This window comes from Leucopleurus acutus (assembly GCF_964270905.1).
Source record: "Leucopleurus acutus genome assembly, chromosome: 1".
Lineage (NCBI taxonomy): Eukaryota > Metazoa > Chordata > Mammalia > Artiodactyla > Delphinidae > Leucopleurus > Leucopleurus acutus.
This window is the reverse complement of record NC_139142.1, coordinates 32,505,805-32,523,864: the sequence shown is the minus strand read 5'-3', so window position 1 is coordinate 32,523,864 and position 18,060 is coordinate 32,505,805. Positions and strand designations below refer to the sequence as shown.

Genomic DNA, 18,060 nt, shown 5'->3' with positions numbered 1-18,060 from the left:
CCATTAAAGTATCAGCTGTTCATTCCTGCCTCCCCCCTCCCCTGGCAACCACCATTCAACCTCTAGAGACACCATTTCTGTCTCTATGAATTTGACTACTCTAGGTACCTCATATGAATGGACTCATACAATATTTGTTCTTTTATGACTAGCTTATTTCATTTAGCATAATGTCTTCAAGGTCTATCCATGTTGCTGCATGTACCAGAATTTCATTCCTTTTTTTAAAAAAAAGACTGGATTTTTTTAAAAAATTAATTTGTTTGGCTGCATAGGGTCTTAGTTGCAGCACACGGGATCTTTGTTGTGGTGCGTGGGCTTCTCTCTAGTTGTGGCGCGTGGGCTCTAGAGTGCGCTGCTTAGCTGCCCCGCAACATGTGGGATCTTAGTTCCTTGACCAGGGATCAAACCCACGTCCCCTTCATTGGAAGGCAGATTCTTAAGCACTGGACCACCAGGGAAGTCCCGAATTTCATTCCTTTTTAAGGCTGAATAATATTCTTTTGGATGTATATTCCACATTTTATCCATTAATCTGTTGACAGACATTTAGAGTGCTCCCACTTTTTTGGCAATTGTGAGTAATGCTATTATGAACATGGCTGTACAGATACCTGTTCAAGTTCCTGCTATCAATTCTTTTGGGTATACACCCAAAAATGAAATTCCTGGATCATATGGTAACATTCTATGTTTAATTTTCTGAGGAACTGCCATACTGTTTTCCACAGCAGCTGTATCGTTTTACATTCCCACCAGCAATGCACAGGGTTCCAATTTTCCATGTCTCATCAACACTTGTTATTTTCTGTTTCTGATTTTTTGGTTTTTTGATAATAGCTATCCTAATGGGTATGAAATATGTGTTGGCCATTTCTACCTTCAAATAATAGACTAAAATGATTCTCTTACTGAATATCTTGGAGCACATCATTCTACAAACAGTCTGTTATTTTTCTTTATGTATTGTTTTATACTTACCTACCCTGAAATTCAGTTACCACTCTTCTGCTCACTCATTCCACCCAAAGAGTTGCCTGCAGCTTATTTCCATTGGTTTGGCATTCCACTACTTGAAGGAACTAATGTCGTATATAAATTGGGGCTATTTATATGCATTCTCTCCTCAAATCACTTACAAAAACATTAAGAGCACTAATCTCTGTTTACCCAAGCATGCCAATTCTGCAATTAAACCTACTTTAGAGATGGATGTAGTGTGAGGCAGCACAGCATAGCATTCAAAACCACAGGCTTAGCTTTGCTCTACAGTAGAAACTAACACAACATTGTAAAGCAAGTATACTCCAATAAAAATTAATTTAAAATAAATTAATTTAAAAAAACATAGGTTCAACTGTCAGTGTTGCTACCCACTTACTAGCCATGTACCTTTAGACAGGTTACTTAACCACTCTAAATTGTACCCTCTCATCTGCAAAACTGAAAAAATAACTCTCTATTCTATAGTGTTATGTTAGGATTAATGATAGATCTGTGTGAAGGGCTTGGCCCACTGCCTGATACACAATACAAGCTAGATAAATGTTAGCTAATTATTATGCTATTTGAACTCCAACAATAGCTAACATCAGCTAAATTTACTCTGGGTCAGGGACTATCCTAAGGGTTTTACATGTAGTGGCTCTTCAAATCCTCTTAACAGTCCTATGAAGCAGGTAGTGTTATCCTTATTATACAGATGAAACTACAGAAAAACTAAATAACCTGAAGGTGCACAGCTACCAAGAATGGAAGTTGGGATCTGAATCCAGGTAATCTGTCTCCAGAGACGGTGCTCCTTACCACAATACAATCCAGCCTCTCAAGTACAACAGGGGCCAGGTAGCAAAGCAAATGAGTGAAACCTGCCAGATTAAATAGCAGACTAGAGGTTACACAACCCTTTTTAAAGGAAAGCCACTACTCAGCTCCAGCCAGTTACTGCCACAGCAGAGTGCAGGCTTAAGTCAGCCAGATCTTCCAATTTTTTAAGAGAAGATAGCAACCTGATTTTTGCAGGCTGAATGCAGGCCTCAGTGCAGGCTGCAATTAGCCCATGGATAAGTTAAAATGGGGTGATTTGCCCAAGGTCACAAAACTGGGGTCCAATGGTACTTCCTAAATCAGGAAATAAAAAAAAAATCAAATGGCAAGTGCAGGCAGGTATGGAGAGATAAGGAGAGGTGGTATCACACAAGTTTGCTCTTCACTACAGAAGTAGCCACAGGAGTGATACTTCTGCTAATAAGCTGCTCTTACCTAGTACCTTTTCATGAAAACTGATTCTACTCATCTACCTATTATTTCATTTTTCCACATGTCCAATTAGGCAAGTAAGGCAGAAACATTATCCCCATTTTAAGGATGTGAAGGGTGAGGCACTGGTGTGCCTCAATGATGGAAGCCTTGACTCCTTGCTTGAATCACCTGACATTAAATGAGAAGCAGAAATTAAAGTAGCAGCAACACCCTAAAGAGATAGCTAGAACCCTAGGAAATAAAATAGTTTCTCTAAAATTAAATGATTAGTAGCAGTGGGGTTTAACAGAGCTAGGGTTTTTAAATCCTAAGCCAGCACACCAACCCCTAGACAATGTCTCAAATTCCTGAGCAGAAATAGAGAAAGGAATACACATCAGAATCACAGAGTAGAGTTGGAAGACACCTAACAGATCATCTTCTCCAACATCCCCTTTCTGCCAATGAAGAAACTAAGGCACAAAGAGGTAAACTCGCCTATCCAAGAGCACACCATCAGTTAGAGGCAAAGTGAGATTCAAATCCAAGATGTCTGATTCCAAAGCACCTGTTCTTCCTAAAGTGTAGTAAGCAGAGGTCACTGGATGATTTCAGAAAGTAGAGAAATGATTTTAACAATTATGTATTTTAATGTGTATTAGGAAAAAGAAACCTAGACCATTAAACCCATGATTTCATAGACATTATAATAATATAAAGTTTCCTTTCAAATATTGTTTTAAGGAGTCAATTTAGAAAAAAATGTTAAATAGCACAGATGATACCCCTTAAATGTGACAAAAGTCAAAAAGGTGGGGCTCAAACTTCTGAAATTTAGACAGTAGTTTACCAGGCACCTCTACTACCTATTTCCTTAAGAGGGGGACTCTAAACCTGAGGTTGTGATTTGACACACACTCAAACACAAACAGAGTAACTAGGGATTAATCTCTAAAGGCATTAGGAGAATGTGACCATTTTAACAAAGAAAGCTGCAATCTTACCAGTTACACTGTAATCAGCCTAAAGGAAGACTACAAAATGGCCAAAACTTAAGACAAAAATATTCAGCCTCACTAATAATCAAGTCCAGTTATATGAGAACTTCAGTAATAATAAAAATTTTTAATACCATCTTCACATATTGACTGAATAGCAAAGATTAAATGATGCCCAACAATAGCCATGATGCAGTCTAATAATACAGTGGTACAAGTATAAATAAATTAATTCAACCATCTCAGAGGACAAATATATATCAAATGTATTTTATAAATTATAAAAAAACTTTGATCCAGAATCCCATTTCTAAGATTTTATTCTCAGGAAAAAAAAAAGTTTTTGCGAAGGTTTAGTTATAAGAATTGTGATAAAAGCAAAAAATAAATAGAATGAGAGGGAACTGGTTAAATTCTGATGTAGGCCCTTGACAGGATACAGTGCTGCCATAATATATCATACATTAGAACAGTTCTCAAAGTATGTTCCACAAACCCCAGGAGGCCTGCTAAGTCAAAACTACTTTTACAGTAACACTAAAATGTTATTTGTCTTTTTCACTGAAGCCAAAGAGTTTGAGAATTTTTGCTTTAGAATTGTGGCTCTCAACCAGGTGATATTGCCCCCCCCACGGAGCATTCAGCAATACCTGGAGACATTTTTGGTTGTCACAACTGGGGAGCTGCCACTGGCATACAAATATAGTCTTAGGCCAGGGATGCTGCAAAATGTCCTACAATGCCCAGGACAGCCGCCTATAACAAAGAACTATCCAGCCCAAAACATCAATAGTGTTGAGGTTGAGAGACTCTGCTTTTGAAAATACTCAATGACATATGAAAAAAAATGTCAATATTAAGAAAAAAAGATAAAACAGCAGAGATGGCCTAATTCCAATTTTATTTTTAAAATATGTACATTTAAATACAAAAAGTCTAAATAAAATATGTCCCAGGTGTCTAAAATGGTCATCCTGAGTAGGTGGGATACTTCTTTCTTTAAATATGTATTTTCCAAATTTCCCATAATTAATACATGACATTTTAAAAACTTATGAATAAGTGGGAAGTCTGTCTTATAAGTGCCATATTCTGATAACTTGTATGATTCAACAGGAAATTCTCAACGGTAAAGTATGGAATTCTAAAATATCAAAGAACAAAAAGATCCTCAAATAGAGCTAGGGCTAAAAACAGATCCTCAACAACAGTAAGGATTTACAGGGAAGTTATGATAGTGGATGATGCATTTATTTTGAGGTACTCCCAGACCACAGACTGTCTTCATGTCCAGTCTCACTTCTTCTGCCCTACAGAACTAACCTGCACAATACACTCTCCTCATTAAAGCACAGATGCTCTTCATTCAATCTGAGAAGTTTCTGATTTTTAAGTTTTTCTTTTTTTAAATAAGAAGATTGCCTGCATAACTTCTGCAAAATTCCTTGCATAAGCAACAGTAACAACATAATAAAGCTTTCTTCTCTCTTCTTGGGCTATTTCTAAAAATTGAACCAAAGCAGGCACCAATGCTTAGTCCTTCCAGGAAGGTACACAATATCCACCCAAGAGTAGGTATAAACAGAGAGGTCAACTCTGAGACTAAAATCAAGGGCTGCTTGAACCTGGTTGCCAAACATGCCAATTTCAGTTGTTTCTTGCCAGTATGTCTAAGGCAAAACTGCTTCAGCCACCTACGGCAGCAAGCGATAAGGTATCTGTACTAGGCCATCAAACATGGTTAAGACACCTAAAAAGAAAGAAACAACAATCCTCAGAGACTCCAATTAGTCACTTGGCTTTAAGGAGTAACATGAAAGATACAACTGGAATTTAGATACAAGACTTGAATGGAAATTCAGAATGAGGAAAGCTGTGTAATAAGATTCTGACGGGTATCTGGATTTGCAAAAATTCCTTCTTCTGAGTAATGTTCTTGGAAAACCTTTTAAAGTAAGGAAGTATAGGCAGGCTAAGAATTAAAACTGGAGAGTCAGCCACAGTGACAGTCTGCCTCCACCCTGGAAAATCTCTACTACTCATCTGCAAAATAATGAGGCACTACCAACTTAATCAAAACAACCATGTTCAGAGACAATAAAACTGCAGACAGAATGTACTGGTGAAGTAAGCCACTTACTTGAGTAAGTCCTTTATAAATGCAGAACCTCATAATTTTCCGTACTGAGGGACCAGGTCAGAAGACCCAGATTTTTTTTTTTTTTTTTTTTTTTTTTTTTTGCGGTACGCGGGCCTCTCACTGTTGCGGCCTCTCCCGCTGCGGAGCACAGGCTCCGGACGCACAGGCTCAGCGGCCATGGCTCACGGGCCCAGCCGCTCCGCGGCATGTGGGATCCTCCCGAACCGGGGCACGAACCCACGTCCCCTGCATCGGCAGGCGGACTCTCAACCACTGCGCCACCAGGGAAGCCCAGAAGACCCAGATTTTAATCTTGCTTGTACTTCTTACTAGTTGTGAGCTACTGGGCTAATCACTTTACCTCTTTGCTCCTTTATGCCCTTATATGTAAAATTAAAGGCTTCAATTAGATGATCATTAGTCCTTTCCAGCAATTAAACTGTATAATTCCACAGAGGGAGAACATCAGCAGCCTAAGATCACGGAAGGGTGAAATCAGGACTCTAGGCCAGATCTCTTAAACTTCTTTAATGATGACATTACACAACACCAAAGATATTCTACAGCCAACTGCCCACATATCTGAAAAACTACAATCCCCGAAAACTCTTCACCGCGCCAACCTATACACTTGAGGGGGCCAACTTTTATTCCAAATGTATATGGTGCTAGATAGATACTCCACAAAACTAAGCCTTTAGCATGGTTTTAGTATTATATCACTTTGGGTTAAAAACACCTTAGGAAAAAAACTCCAACTCAGTGGAGAATCATTCGTCAAAACATCTTTCCTCAAAATCAACTCTGCAAAAAACATCAACCCACAGGAAGACTTAAAAAGAAAAAAAGAAAGAAAAAAGAATGTACAGCAAGTGAACAGTAGAACAAGAACTATAAGAAGAAGTACATAGAAAGGAAGGGGTAACTTACTAGCCTCTGGATCTAGCATTTTCTAAATGGTTTTAGCCTTTTTGTTTGTTTTTCTTTCTAATAAGAGGACAAGGAGGAGACAAATGACTAACCAACCACTCTGCCTCTCAGATTCAATTTAGTACCTTAAAAGTGGCAGTCGAAAGACCTGACGTGGGGAGAATGGGGGCTTGGAAGCTTTTCCAGCAGAGGCATTCAACAGTGAATGGGAGGAGTTAAGAGACTAGGGCTTTGGTTCTACCTGAGTGCCAGACAACTCGGACAATCATGAGCAGGTGGCCATGTGACTTATAATCCAAACTAGGACCTTTTCAAGAATGAAAGGAGCACTAATAATTGTACTAGGATGTTGGGATGGTCCCAAGTAAACCAGGATATATGGTCATCTTAGTTATAAAGGACCCCAGCAAAGGCAGGGGACCTAAGGAGTTACTTGATCAACCATTTAAGGTAATCTTACCTCACTTTATCAACCGCAGGAGCCCCAGCAGAGGCAAAAGGGAAGATGGAAATCAGCCTTGCTGCCAATATAATCTCTGCTACTTGGATATATTATAAGCTTGTCAGTTACTTCAGATGCCATTTTCTCATTGATTTCTACACGCCCCAGCCCTCTGGAATATAACTCCCTTAAGATTGGCCCTAACAGGAAAATAGTACTCAAAGCACATAGACCTGATCTCCATTGCATATCAACTCTGTATCCTGAGAGGTACATGATAGAATCTTGGGCGTCTAACACTACAAAGTGCAAGGACTGAGGCGCAAGGTGGCAAAGCAAGTGCAAACATGCAGGCATGGGAAGAGCAGACAACTAAAGTGACGAACTACTGTTGTCAATTCTTTCCATAAATCCCTGACCTAGAAAAACTGAGGTGAAGAGCAAGTGGAATCCAAGACCAGAACCTGAAGAGTAACCCTCCTTGTTCATCCAGTCAGTGTGCAAGCTTGGAAAGAAAACACCTTTTTCACAGAAGCAGAGTGAAGCTGCTGGTGACAGAAGTAAACTTAACCTGCAATAACACTATGCTTCATTTTACTGTCAAAAGTGCTTCCAAGTGTCAAAAGTGCTTCCAAATGACTTACAGTGCTCTCTGGGCAGATCGTCCATGTTACATTGTTTAAACCTTCTTCCAAAAGGCACTTTATTCTGAAGCACATTATCTGTGTCCCAAGCATAGATATTTTTTCCACAGGTATAATTATAAGGAAAGATACCTATTTCTGTTGGCTGAAATTCAGCCATACTCAAGCAGCATACTTTCAGCAGAAATCAAACTCAAAACCACAGGCTCAGTAAACACATATATATTATTTGTACTTTTAGTTAGATTAATGGAGAAGAGGAACCAACTTGGTAACCACAGTTTGTATACCCACTCTTAATTAGAGTAAAGGAGGTGTGAAGTTAGTCACGTGGTTGAAGTAAGTAAGCATAGAACATGCAGTGTTAAGGAAGGAGACTTTAGAAGACAGCCAAGATCCACCAGAGGGCAGAGAGCAGAAGCAAGAACTACAACCCTGCTGTGGAACAAAAACCACATTCACAGAAAGAGAGACAAGATGAAAAGGCAGAGGGCTATGTACCAGATGAAGGAACAAGATAAAACCCCAGAAAAAGAACTATATTAAGTGGAGATAGGAAACCTTCCAGAAAAAGAATTCAGAATAATGACGGTGATGATGATCCAGGTCCTCTGAAAAACAATGGAGGCAAAGATTGAGAGGATGCAAGAAATGTTTAACAAAGACCTAGAAGAATTAAAGAAAAAACAAACAGAGATGAACAATACAATAACTGAAATGAAAACTACACTAGAAGGAATCAACAGCAGAATAACTGAGGGAGAAGAATAGATAAGTGACCTGGAAGACAGAATGGTGGAATTCACTGCTGTGGAACAGAATAAAGAGAAAACAATGAAAAGAAATGAAGACAGCCTAAGAGACCTCTGGGACAATATTAAACACAACAACATTTGCATTATAGGGGTCCCAGAAGGAGAAAAGAGAGAGAAAGGACCTGAGAAAATATTTGAAGAGACTATAGTAGAAAACTTCCCTAACATGGGAAAGGAAATAGCCACACAAGTCCAGGAAGTGCAGAGAGTCCCAGGCAGGATACACCCAAAGAGAAACATGCCGAGACACATAGAAATCAAACTGACGAAAATTAAACACAGAGAAAAACTATTGAAAGCAACAAGGGAAAAATGACAAATAACATACAAGGGAACTCCCATAAGGTTAACAGCAGATTTCTCAGCAGAAACTCTACAAGCTAGAAGGGAGTGGCATGATATATTTAAAGTGATGAAAGGGAAGAACCTACAACCAAGATTACTCTACCCAGCAAGGATCTCATTCAGATTTGACAGAAATCAAAAGCTTTACAGACAAGCAAAAGCTAAGAGAATTTAGGACCACCAAACCAGCTCTACAACAAATGCTAAAGGAACTTCTCTAAGTGGGAAACACAACAGAAGAAAAGGACCTAAAAAACAAACCCGTAACAATTAAGAAAATGGTAATAGGAACATACATAACGATAATTTCCTTAAATGTGAATGGATTAAATGCTCCAACCAAAAGACACAGGCTGGCTGAATGGATAAAAAAACAAGACCCATATATATGCTGTCTACAAGAGACCCACTTCAGCCCTAGGGACACATATACGCAGAAAGTGAAGGGATGGGAAAAGATATTCCATGCAAATGGAAATCAAAAGAAAGCTGGAGTAGCAATACTCATATCAGATAAAATAGACTTTAAAATAAAGAATGTTAAAAGAGACAAGGAAGGACACTATATAATGATCAAGGGATCAATCCAAGAAGAAGATATAGCAATTATAAATCTATATGCACCCAACATAGGAGCACCTCAATACATAAGGCAACTGCTAACAGCTATAAAAGAGGAAATCAACAGTAACACAATAATAGCGGGGGACTTTTAACACCTCACTTATACCAATGGACAGATCATCCAAACAAAAATGAATAGGGAAACACAAGCTTTAAATGACACAATAGACCAGATAGATTTAATTGATATTTATAGCACATTCCATCCAAAAAGAGTAGATTACACTTTCGTCTCAAGTGCTCACGGAACATTCTCAAGGATACATCACATCTTGGGTCACAAATCAAGCCTCAGTAAATTTAACAAAACTGAAATCATATCAAGCATCTTTTCTGACCACAACGCTATGAGATTAGAAATCAATTACAGGAAAAATAACGTAAAAAACACAAACACATGGAGGCTAAACAATACATTACTAAATAACCAAAAGATCACTGAAGAAATCAAAGAGGAAATTAAGAAACACCTAGAGACAAATGACAATGAAAATACGATGATCCAAAACCTATGGGATGCAGCAAAAGCAGTTCTAAGAGGGAAGTTTATATCAATACAAGCCTACCTCAAGAAACAAGAAAAATCTCAAATAAACAATCTAACCTTACACCTAAAGGAACTAGACAAAGAACAAACAAACCCAAAGTTAGCAGAAGGAAAGAAATCATAAAGATCAGACCAGAAATAAATGAAATAGAAACAAAGAAAATGGCAGGGGCTTCCCTGGTGGCACAGTGGTTGAGAGTCCACCTGCCGATGCAGGGCACACGGGTTCGTGCCCCGGTCCGGGAAGATCCCGCATGCCGTGGAGCGGCTGGGCCCGTGAGCCATGGCCGCTGAGCCTGCGCGTCCGGAGCCTGTGCTCCGCAACGGGAGAGGCCACAACAGTGAGCAGCACGCATACCGCAAAAAAAAGAAAGAAAGAAAATGGCAAAGATCAATAAAACTGAAAGCTGGTTGTCTGAGAAGATAAAATTGATAAACCATTAGCCAGACTCATCAAGGAAAACAGGGAGAGGACTCAAATCAATAAAATTAGAAATGAAATAGGAGAAGTTACGACACCGCAGAAATACAAAGCATCCTAAGAGACTACTACAAGCAACTCGATGCCAATAAAATGGACAATCTGGAAGAAATGGACAAATTCTTAGAAAGGTATAACCTTCCAAGACTGAACCAGGAAGGAATACAAAACATGAACAGACCAATCACAAGTAATGAAATTGAAACTGTGATTTAAAATCTTCCAACAAACAAAAGTCCAGGACCAGATGGCTTCACTGATGAATTCTATCAAACATTCAGAGAAGAGCTAACACCCATCCTTCTCAAACTATTCCAAAAATTGCAGAGGAAGGAACACTCCCAAACTCATCCTATGAGGCCACCATCACCCTGATACCAAAACCAGACAAAGATACTACAAAAAAAGATAATTACAGAGCAATATCACTGATGAATATAGACGCAAAAATCCTCAGCAAACAGAATCCAACAACACCATGATCAAGTGGGATTTATCCCAGGGATGCAAGGATTCTTCAATATATGCAAATCAACCAAAGTGATACACCATATTAACAAATTGAAGGAAAAAAACCTTATGATCACCTCAATAGATGCAGAAAAAGCTTTTAACAGAATTCAACACCTATTTATGATAAAAACTCTCCAGAAAGTGGGCACAGAGGGAAAGTACCTCAACATAATAAAGGCCATATACTACAAACCCACAGCAAACATCATTCTCAATGGTGAAAAACTGAAAGCAATTCCTCTAAGATCAGGAACAAGACAAGGATGTCCACTCTTGTCATTATTATTCAACATAGTTTTGGAAGTCCTAGCCACAGCAATCAGAGAAGAAAAAGAAATAAAAGGAATACATATTGGAAAGGAAGAAGTAAAACTGTCACTGTTTGCAGATGACATGATACTACACACAGAGAATCCTAAAGATGCCACCATAAAACTACTAGAGCTAATCAATGAATCTGGTAAAGTTGCAGGATACAAAATTAGTGCACAGAAATCTCTTGCATTCCTATAAACTAACAACAAAAAATCTGAAAGAGAAATTAAGGAAACAATCCCATTCACCATTGCAACAAAAAGAATCAAATACCTAGGAATAAACGTACCTAAGGAGATAAAAGACCTGTACTCAGAAAAGTATAAGACACTGATGAAAGAAATTAAAGATGATACAGACAGATGGAGAGACATACCATGTTCTTGACCTGGAAGAATCAAATTGTGCAAATGACTACACTACCCAAAGCAATCTACAGATTCAATGCAATCCGTATCAAATTACCAATGGCATTTTTTACAGAACTAGAACAAAAAAATCTTAAAATTTGTATGGAGACACAAAAGACCCCAAAGAGCCAAAGCAGTCTTGAGGGAAAAAAACGGAGCTGGAGGAATCAGACTCCCTGACTTCAGACTATACTACAAAGCTACAGTAATCAAGACAGTATGGTACTGGCACAAAAGCAGAAATATAGGTCAATGGAACAGGATAGAAAGCCCAGAGATAAACCCACACACCTATGGTCAACTAACCCACACACCTATGGCAAGGACATACAATGGAGAAAAGACAGTCTCTTCAATAAGTGGTGCTGGGAAAACTGGACAGCTACATGTAAAAGAATGAAATTAGAACACTCCATAACACCATACATAAAAATAAAGTCAAAATGGATTAGAGACCTAAATGTAAGACTGGACAGTATAAAACTCTTAGAGAAAAACACAGGAAGAACACTCTTTGACATAAATCACAGCAAGATCTTTTTTGATCCACCTCCTAGAGTAACGGAAATAAAAACAAACAAATGGGACCTAATGAAACTTAAAAGCTTATGCAAAGCAAAGGAAACTACAAACAAGACAAAAAGACAACCCTCAGAATGGGAGAAAATATTTGCAAATGAATCAGCAGACAAAGGATTAATCTCGAAAATATATAAACAGCTCATGCAGCTCAACATTAAAAAAACAAACAACCCAATCGAAAAATGGGCAGAAAACCTAAATAGACATTTCTCCAAAGAAGACATACAGATGGCCAAGAAGCACATGAAAAACTGCTCAACATTACTGATTATTAGAGAAATGCAAATCAAAAGTACAATGAGGTATCACCTCACACCAGTTAGAAGGGGCATCATCAGAAAATCTACAAACAACAAATGCTGGAGAGGGTTTGGAGAAAGGGAACCCTCTTGCACTGTTGGTGGGAATGAAAACTGATACAGCCACTATGGAGAACAGTATGGAGGTTCCTTAGAAAAACTAAAAAGAGAACTACCATACAACCCAGCAATCCCATTACCGGGTATATACCCAGAAAAAAACATAATTCAAAAAGACACATGCACCCCAATGTTCACTGCAGCACTATTTACAATATCCAGGTCATGAAAGCAACCTAAGTGTCCATTAACAGATGAATGGATAAAGAAGCTGTGGTACATATATACAATGGAATATTACTTAGCCATAAAATGAAACGAAATTGGGTCATTTGTTGAGATGTGGGTGGATCTAGAGTCTGTCATGCAGAGTGAAGTAAGTCAGAAAGAGAAAAACAAATATCGTATATTAACTCATATATGTGGAACCTAGAAAAATGGTACAGATGAACCGGTTTGCAGGGCAGAAATAGAGTCACAGATGTAGAGAACAAACGTATGGACACCAAGGGGGGAAAGTGGCAGGGGTGGGGGTTGGTGGTGTGATGAATTGGGAGATTGGGATTGACATATATACACTAATATGTATAAAATGGATAACATAAGAACCTGCTGGGGCCTCCCTGGTGGCGCAGTGGTTGAGAGTCCGCCTGCCGATGCAGGGGACACGGGATCGAGCCCTGGTCTGGGAAGATCCCACATGCCGCGGAGCAACTGGGCCCGTGAGCCACAACTACAGAGCCTACGCGTCTGGAGCCTATGCTCCGCAACGGGAGAGGTCACAACAGTGAGAGGCCCGCATGCCGCAAAAAAAAAAAAAAAAAACAACTATTTGTTGAACTAATAAATAGACCAAAGAATAAAATTTAACACCTTCACAGCAATGCATTATCAGTAAACAGAAAAGTCCAGAAGAAAATCCAAGAATTGATTCCCTAATCACCATGTCAAAATGTATGTACTGGGCTTCCCTGGTGGGGCAGTGGTTGAGAGTCCGCCTGCCGATGCAGGGGACACGGGTTCGTGCCCCGGTCCGGGAAGATCCCACATGCCGCGGAGCGGCTGGGCCCGTGAGCCATGGCCGCTGAGCCTGGGCATCCGGAGCCTGTGCTCCGCAATGGGAGAGGCCACAACAGTGAGAGGCCCGCGTACCGCAAAAAAAAAAGCAAAAACGTACGTACTACAAAAGCTTTTTTTTTTTTTTTTTTGTGGTACGCGGGCCTCCGTGTTACTACTGTTACAGTAGTAACAGTTGCAGCAGCAGTAGCAACCAGAGCAACAGCATGGTCTAGGCCCTTGTGCTAAAAACTTTACAGGTGTTATTTCATTCAATCCTCACCACAACCCTGTGAGATGCATCACTGTCCTTATTATATGACTCTTAATCTCTCTATATAACTGTGGATACTTACATCCCATAAGAATATGGGAGACCCATATGAAATAGAAATAGGACTAAATAGTGAGTCCAATTATAAATATTATGCCCAAGTAATTTAATGCCTCTCCCCATTCACAACTCCTACTTAATTAACACTCTGAAACAGTATAGTTGCTGATGCTATCTGAAAAGCTTCTGAGGGTGCTTTTTCTACATTTAGTCATAAGCATTAAAAAAGAAATCATAATCTCTCACTGTAACTCAAAACTTCACACTATGGGCTATTAATCTGCTAGTGCTACAAGTTCCAATGCCTTACACATCAATTCAGGGTAAATAATATTACAGCAACTCTTATCCCAAAGAGCTGAATATTTTTATTTACTGCTAAGATTCTATTTACCAAAACCATTTATAAGATATAAGAAAGCAGAGAGTTATATATACAGAGCTACACTCTTTTTTTTGACTGTGCCTCACAGCTTGTGGGATCTTAGTTCCCAACCAGGGACTGAACCTGACCCCCGCAGTGAAAGCGCTGAGTCCTAACCACTGGACCGCCAGGGAATTCCCCCAGAGCTACATTCTGATTGGTCTAGCAGTCAGAATGCAAGAAGATGTTCATCTCCTTCCCCAAGAGAAAATAAAAAGACTTTTAAGCAAACATATTTCCATTCTGGGGAAAAGGAGAAACCTAAGAGGAGACAATGGAGGCAATTTAAAGAAAGAATCAGATGCAACCAAAGACTTAAAAGGTAAACCCAGGCTATCCCTTAAATATGTGTACTAGCATAACCTCCTTGATGGTGTTACAATCTCTTGTAAGTAGCACTTAATGTTGTTCCTTATCTCTCAAAGAACTAACACCCATAAATATTCTAAGATAAGACTGCATCAGGCATAAGCTGTCCTTTATAGAATAATGTTCACTCAAACCCATATAGTTCACAAAGTACCTTCACATATGACATTTCATTGAACAGACCTCATTGTTAGGTAGTGAGGGCAATTTGTTAATCCCGTTTACTGATGAGGAATGAAGGAACTTGCCTAAATTCGTACAATCTGTGACTGGTAGAGCCTCCAACATACCACGTGACACCAAATCCCAGGCTCTTTCCCCACCATATTGTGCCTCCTCATTCCACATCAAAAAAATCACAAAACTATCCTGTCTGCCCCATTTGCACATGTCCATTACCATCACTGTAAGAACAAGTACCAGCTAATAATGAAACCACAAGTTATAAGTACAAAGGGGAAAGAAAACAAACTCAGCATTTTTTCTGAAAGGCTAGGAACTCTGTTCAGTACCCAATCTAAACTTTGCCTAATGTAGCTGTCACAACAGCCCTTCAGGTGGGTGCTAGTATTCCCATTGCTTAAATCAGGAAAGAGAGGCTTAGCAGCTTGACTAAAGTTACACATTAAATGACACAGCAGTGATTTTAACCATGTGTATGCTATACCACACTGTCTTACATGATATCACAGTAATGCCCCTTTCAGCAATAAAGAAAAATACTTTTTAGGGCTTCCCTGGTGGCGCAGTGGTTGAGAGTCCGCCTGCCGATGCAGGGGACATGGGTTCGTGCCCCGGTCCGGGAAGATCATACATGCCGCAGAGCGGCTGGGCCCGTGAGCCATGGCCGCTGAGCCTGTGCTCCGCAGCGGGAGAGGCCACAACAGTGAGAGGCCCGCGTACCGCAAAAAAAAAAAAAGAAAAATACTTTTTAGGTTAAAATACTTCTGTATTTCAAAATGTCAAAAAAACATCCTCCCACTTGTTGCTGTCACACACTCACTTCCCAGCTGAGCACCTTTTCTCCTTCCTGGTTTTCTCTGCTTTACTCTTAATATCTGCTGGCCTCATTGTGCCCTGGAAAAGGGGCTAGCTATTAGAACAAAAAAGCGATGATGTATCCTTAACAAACAGCATTTTTATAAGGCCATAGGAATCATGCAAATATTATTTTTGGCCTAGGTCTAAGTTAATTCTATCAAATAGTGTGTGTCAGGGAATTCCCGGGCAGTTCAGTAGTTAGGACTCGACACTTTCACTGCCCCGGGTTCAATCCCTGATCGGAGAACTAAGATCCCATAGGCCGAGCTGTGCGGCTAAATAAATAAATAAAATTAAAAGAACAAAAAAAGACAAAAACAAAACAAAAAACCCCAAATAGTGTATCAGTTACAAGAAACGTGAGCCTGCCCAAACAATTAGAAAATGAAAACAGTGAGCAAACTATGAACAATCTATCATTTTAAAAAACTGTTTTTCTTCCAGTTTTGATATATAATTGACATACAGCACTGTATAAGTTTAAGGTGTACAGTGTAATGATTTGGCTTACATACATCATGAAATGATAATCCCAATAAGTTTAGTGAATTCACTCTATTATATAGATACAAAATTACAGAAATAGAAAAATTTTCTTGTGATAAGAACTCGAAGGATTTACTCTCTTAACTTTCATATATAACATACAGCAGTGTTAATGATATTTATCATGTTGTACATTATACATTTCATCCCTAGTACCTGTTTGTCTTATAACTGGAAGTTTGTACCTTCTGACTTGCCTTCATCCAATTCCCCTGCCACCGGCCCAACTCCCCCGCCCCCTCCTCTGGTAACCACAAGTCTGATCTCCTTTTCTGTGGAACAAACTTTCACTTTAATCACCACTTTCAAGAGCTTTAACCAATCCAGACAAGATACAAGCACTACAACAAAATGTATAAAAGTAATCTCATTACCATCCTAGAGTCTGGCCTCCCACCACATTTTTGGTGAAACATTAGGGATTGATAGCATTAGCCTCAAAATACCATGTGCTCCTCCCCTCAGGTGTTAACTGCTAAAGGAGGACAATGATAAATAAGATGTAGACACCTTAAATAGTTTTAAATTTGGGAAGCTTATTGAAGGACTTCCCAGAACAAAATTTAATTTGCTTTAACAAGTGTATTTATGACTCCCAGAGGGGGCTTCCTTATCTGAAGCGAACAGGAGGAACTTTCTGTTGCATAAGTTGTACTCATACTAGATGGTGAATAAGCTAATTCTACCGTTCAGGGAACAAGTAAGAAAAGCTAACGGTAGCTGAGCTAAACTGGAGGGGCAGGTGAAAAAGCCTACTGGAAGACTAGGAACAAGGACATGAGTAGATAAAAAGGAAACAGGAAGAACTAAGCTAGAGGAAGCGTGCCGGGAAGGAGGAGGAGTAAGGGGCAAAGAAAGTTGGAACCCAGGAAGTACTGATGGAGATGGGCAACTCAGGTCTAGAAAAGAGGAAATGAATGCCTAGAACCAGAAGGTTTACTAGAGCCTGCCTGTGGAAAGGACCCTGCTCCTCTACAGACTAAAATTAAGATAAAGGAAATGAACTGGTCAAGTCTAGAGAAAATTGGGTTCATGGGGGAAGGTACTACACAAGGATTAACTGGTAGAAAATGGAGGCAACTTTTTAGCATCTTTAAAAAAGTGTTAATGGGGACTTCCCTGGTGGTCCAGTGGGTAAGACTCCACCATCCCAATGCAGGGGGCCGGGTTCATCCCTGGTCAGGGAACTAGAGGTGGCAAGTGGGGCTCGGCGCAGCCCAAATAAATAAATATATATATTTAAAAAGTGTTAATGAACTTTAAATGGATGAAATGTATGGCATGTGAATTATATCTTAATAAATCTGTTACTTTTAAAAAGCGTCGCAGACGTAGAGAACAGATTTGAGGACACGGGGAGGGGGAAGGGTAAGCTGGGACAAAGTGAAAGAGTGGCACGGACATATATACACTACCAAATGTAAAATAGCTAGTGGGAAGCAGCCGAATAGCACAGGGAGATCAGCATAGCACAAGGAGATCAGCTCGGTGCTTTGTGACCACCTAGAGGGGTGGGATAGGGAGGGTGGGAGGGAGATGCAAGAGGGAGGAGATATGGGGATATATGTATAGTTGATTCACTTTGTTATAAAGCAGAAACTAACACACCACTGTAAAGCAATTAAACTCCAATAAAGATGTTTAAAATAAATAAATAAAAAGCCTGTTAAATTGAGCAATGTATGACTACATTTATGATTTAATCAACACGATTAGCTCAGTCTGTAATAGCACCCCCTAAATTCCCTCACCCTGTAGGGTGCATTTACTTGTGTCTGGGAACATGTCTGTTGGAATACATCAGTCTGGGAAGTAGACAGGAGTATGATGAATACAGAAGTAGCAGCAGGGGAAAAAACTGGGAGCTCTGTAAAGAGCTCTTCCCCCATCTTTGCCCCCTGGAA

The 18,060-nt window shown here is 39.5% G+C and overlaps 1 protein-coding gene and 1 long non-coding RNA gene across 3 annotated transcripts in view; one reads left to right on the top strand and one right to left on the bottom strand.

Moving 5' to 3' along the window:
- The window catches only part of DCAF5 (DDB1 and CUL4 associated factor 5), a 98,807-nt gene that overhangs the window by 78,921 nt on the left and 1,826 nt on the right, over nucleotides 1-18,060 (bottom strand). The window lies entirely within an intron of this gene.
- Nucleotides 1,966-8,240, top strand: LOC309957426. Its single transcript, XR_014325970.1, has 2 exons — nucleotides 1,966-5,435; nucleotides 5,670-8,240. It is a non-coding gene; the product is annotated as an uncharacterized lncRNA (long non-coding RNA).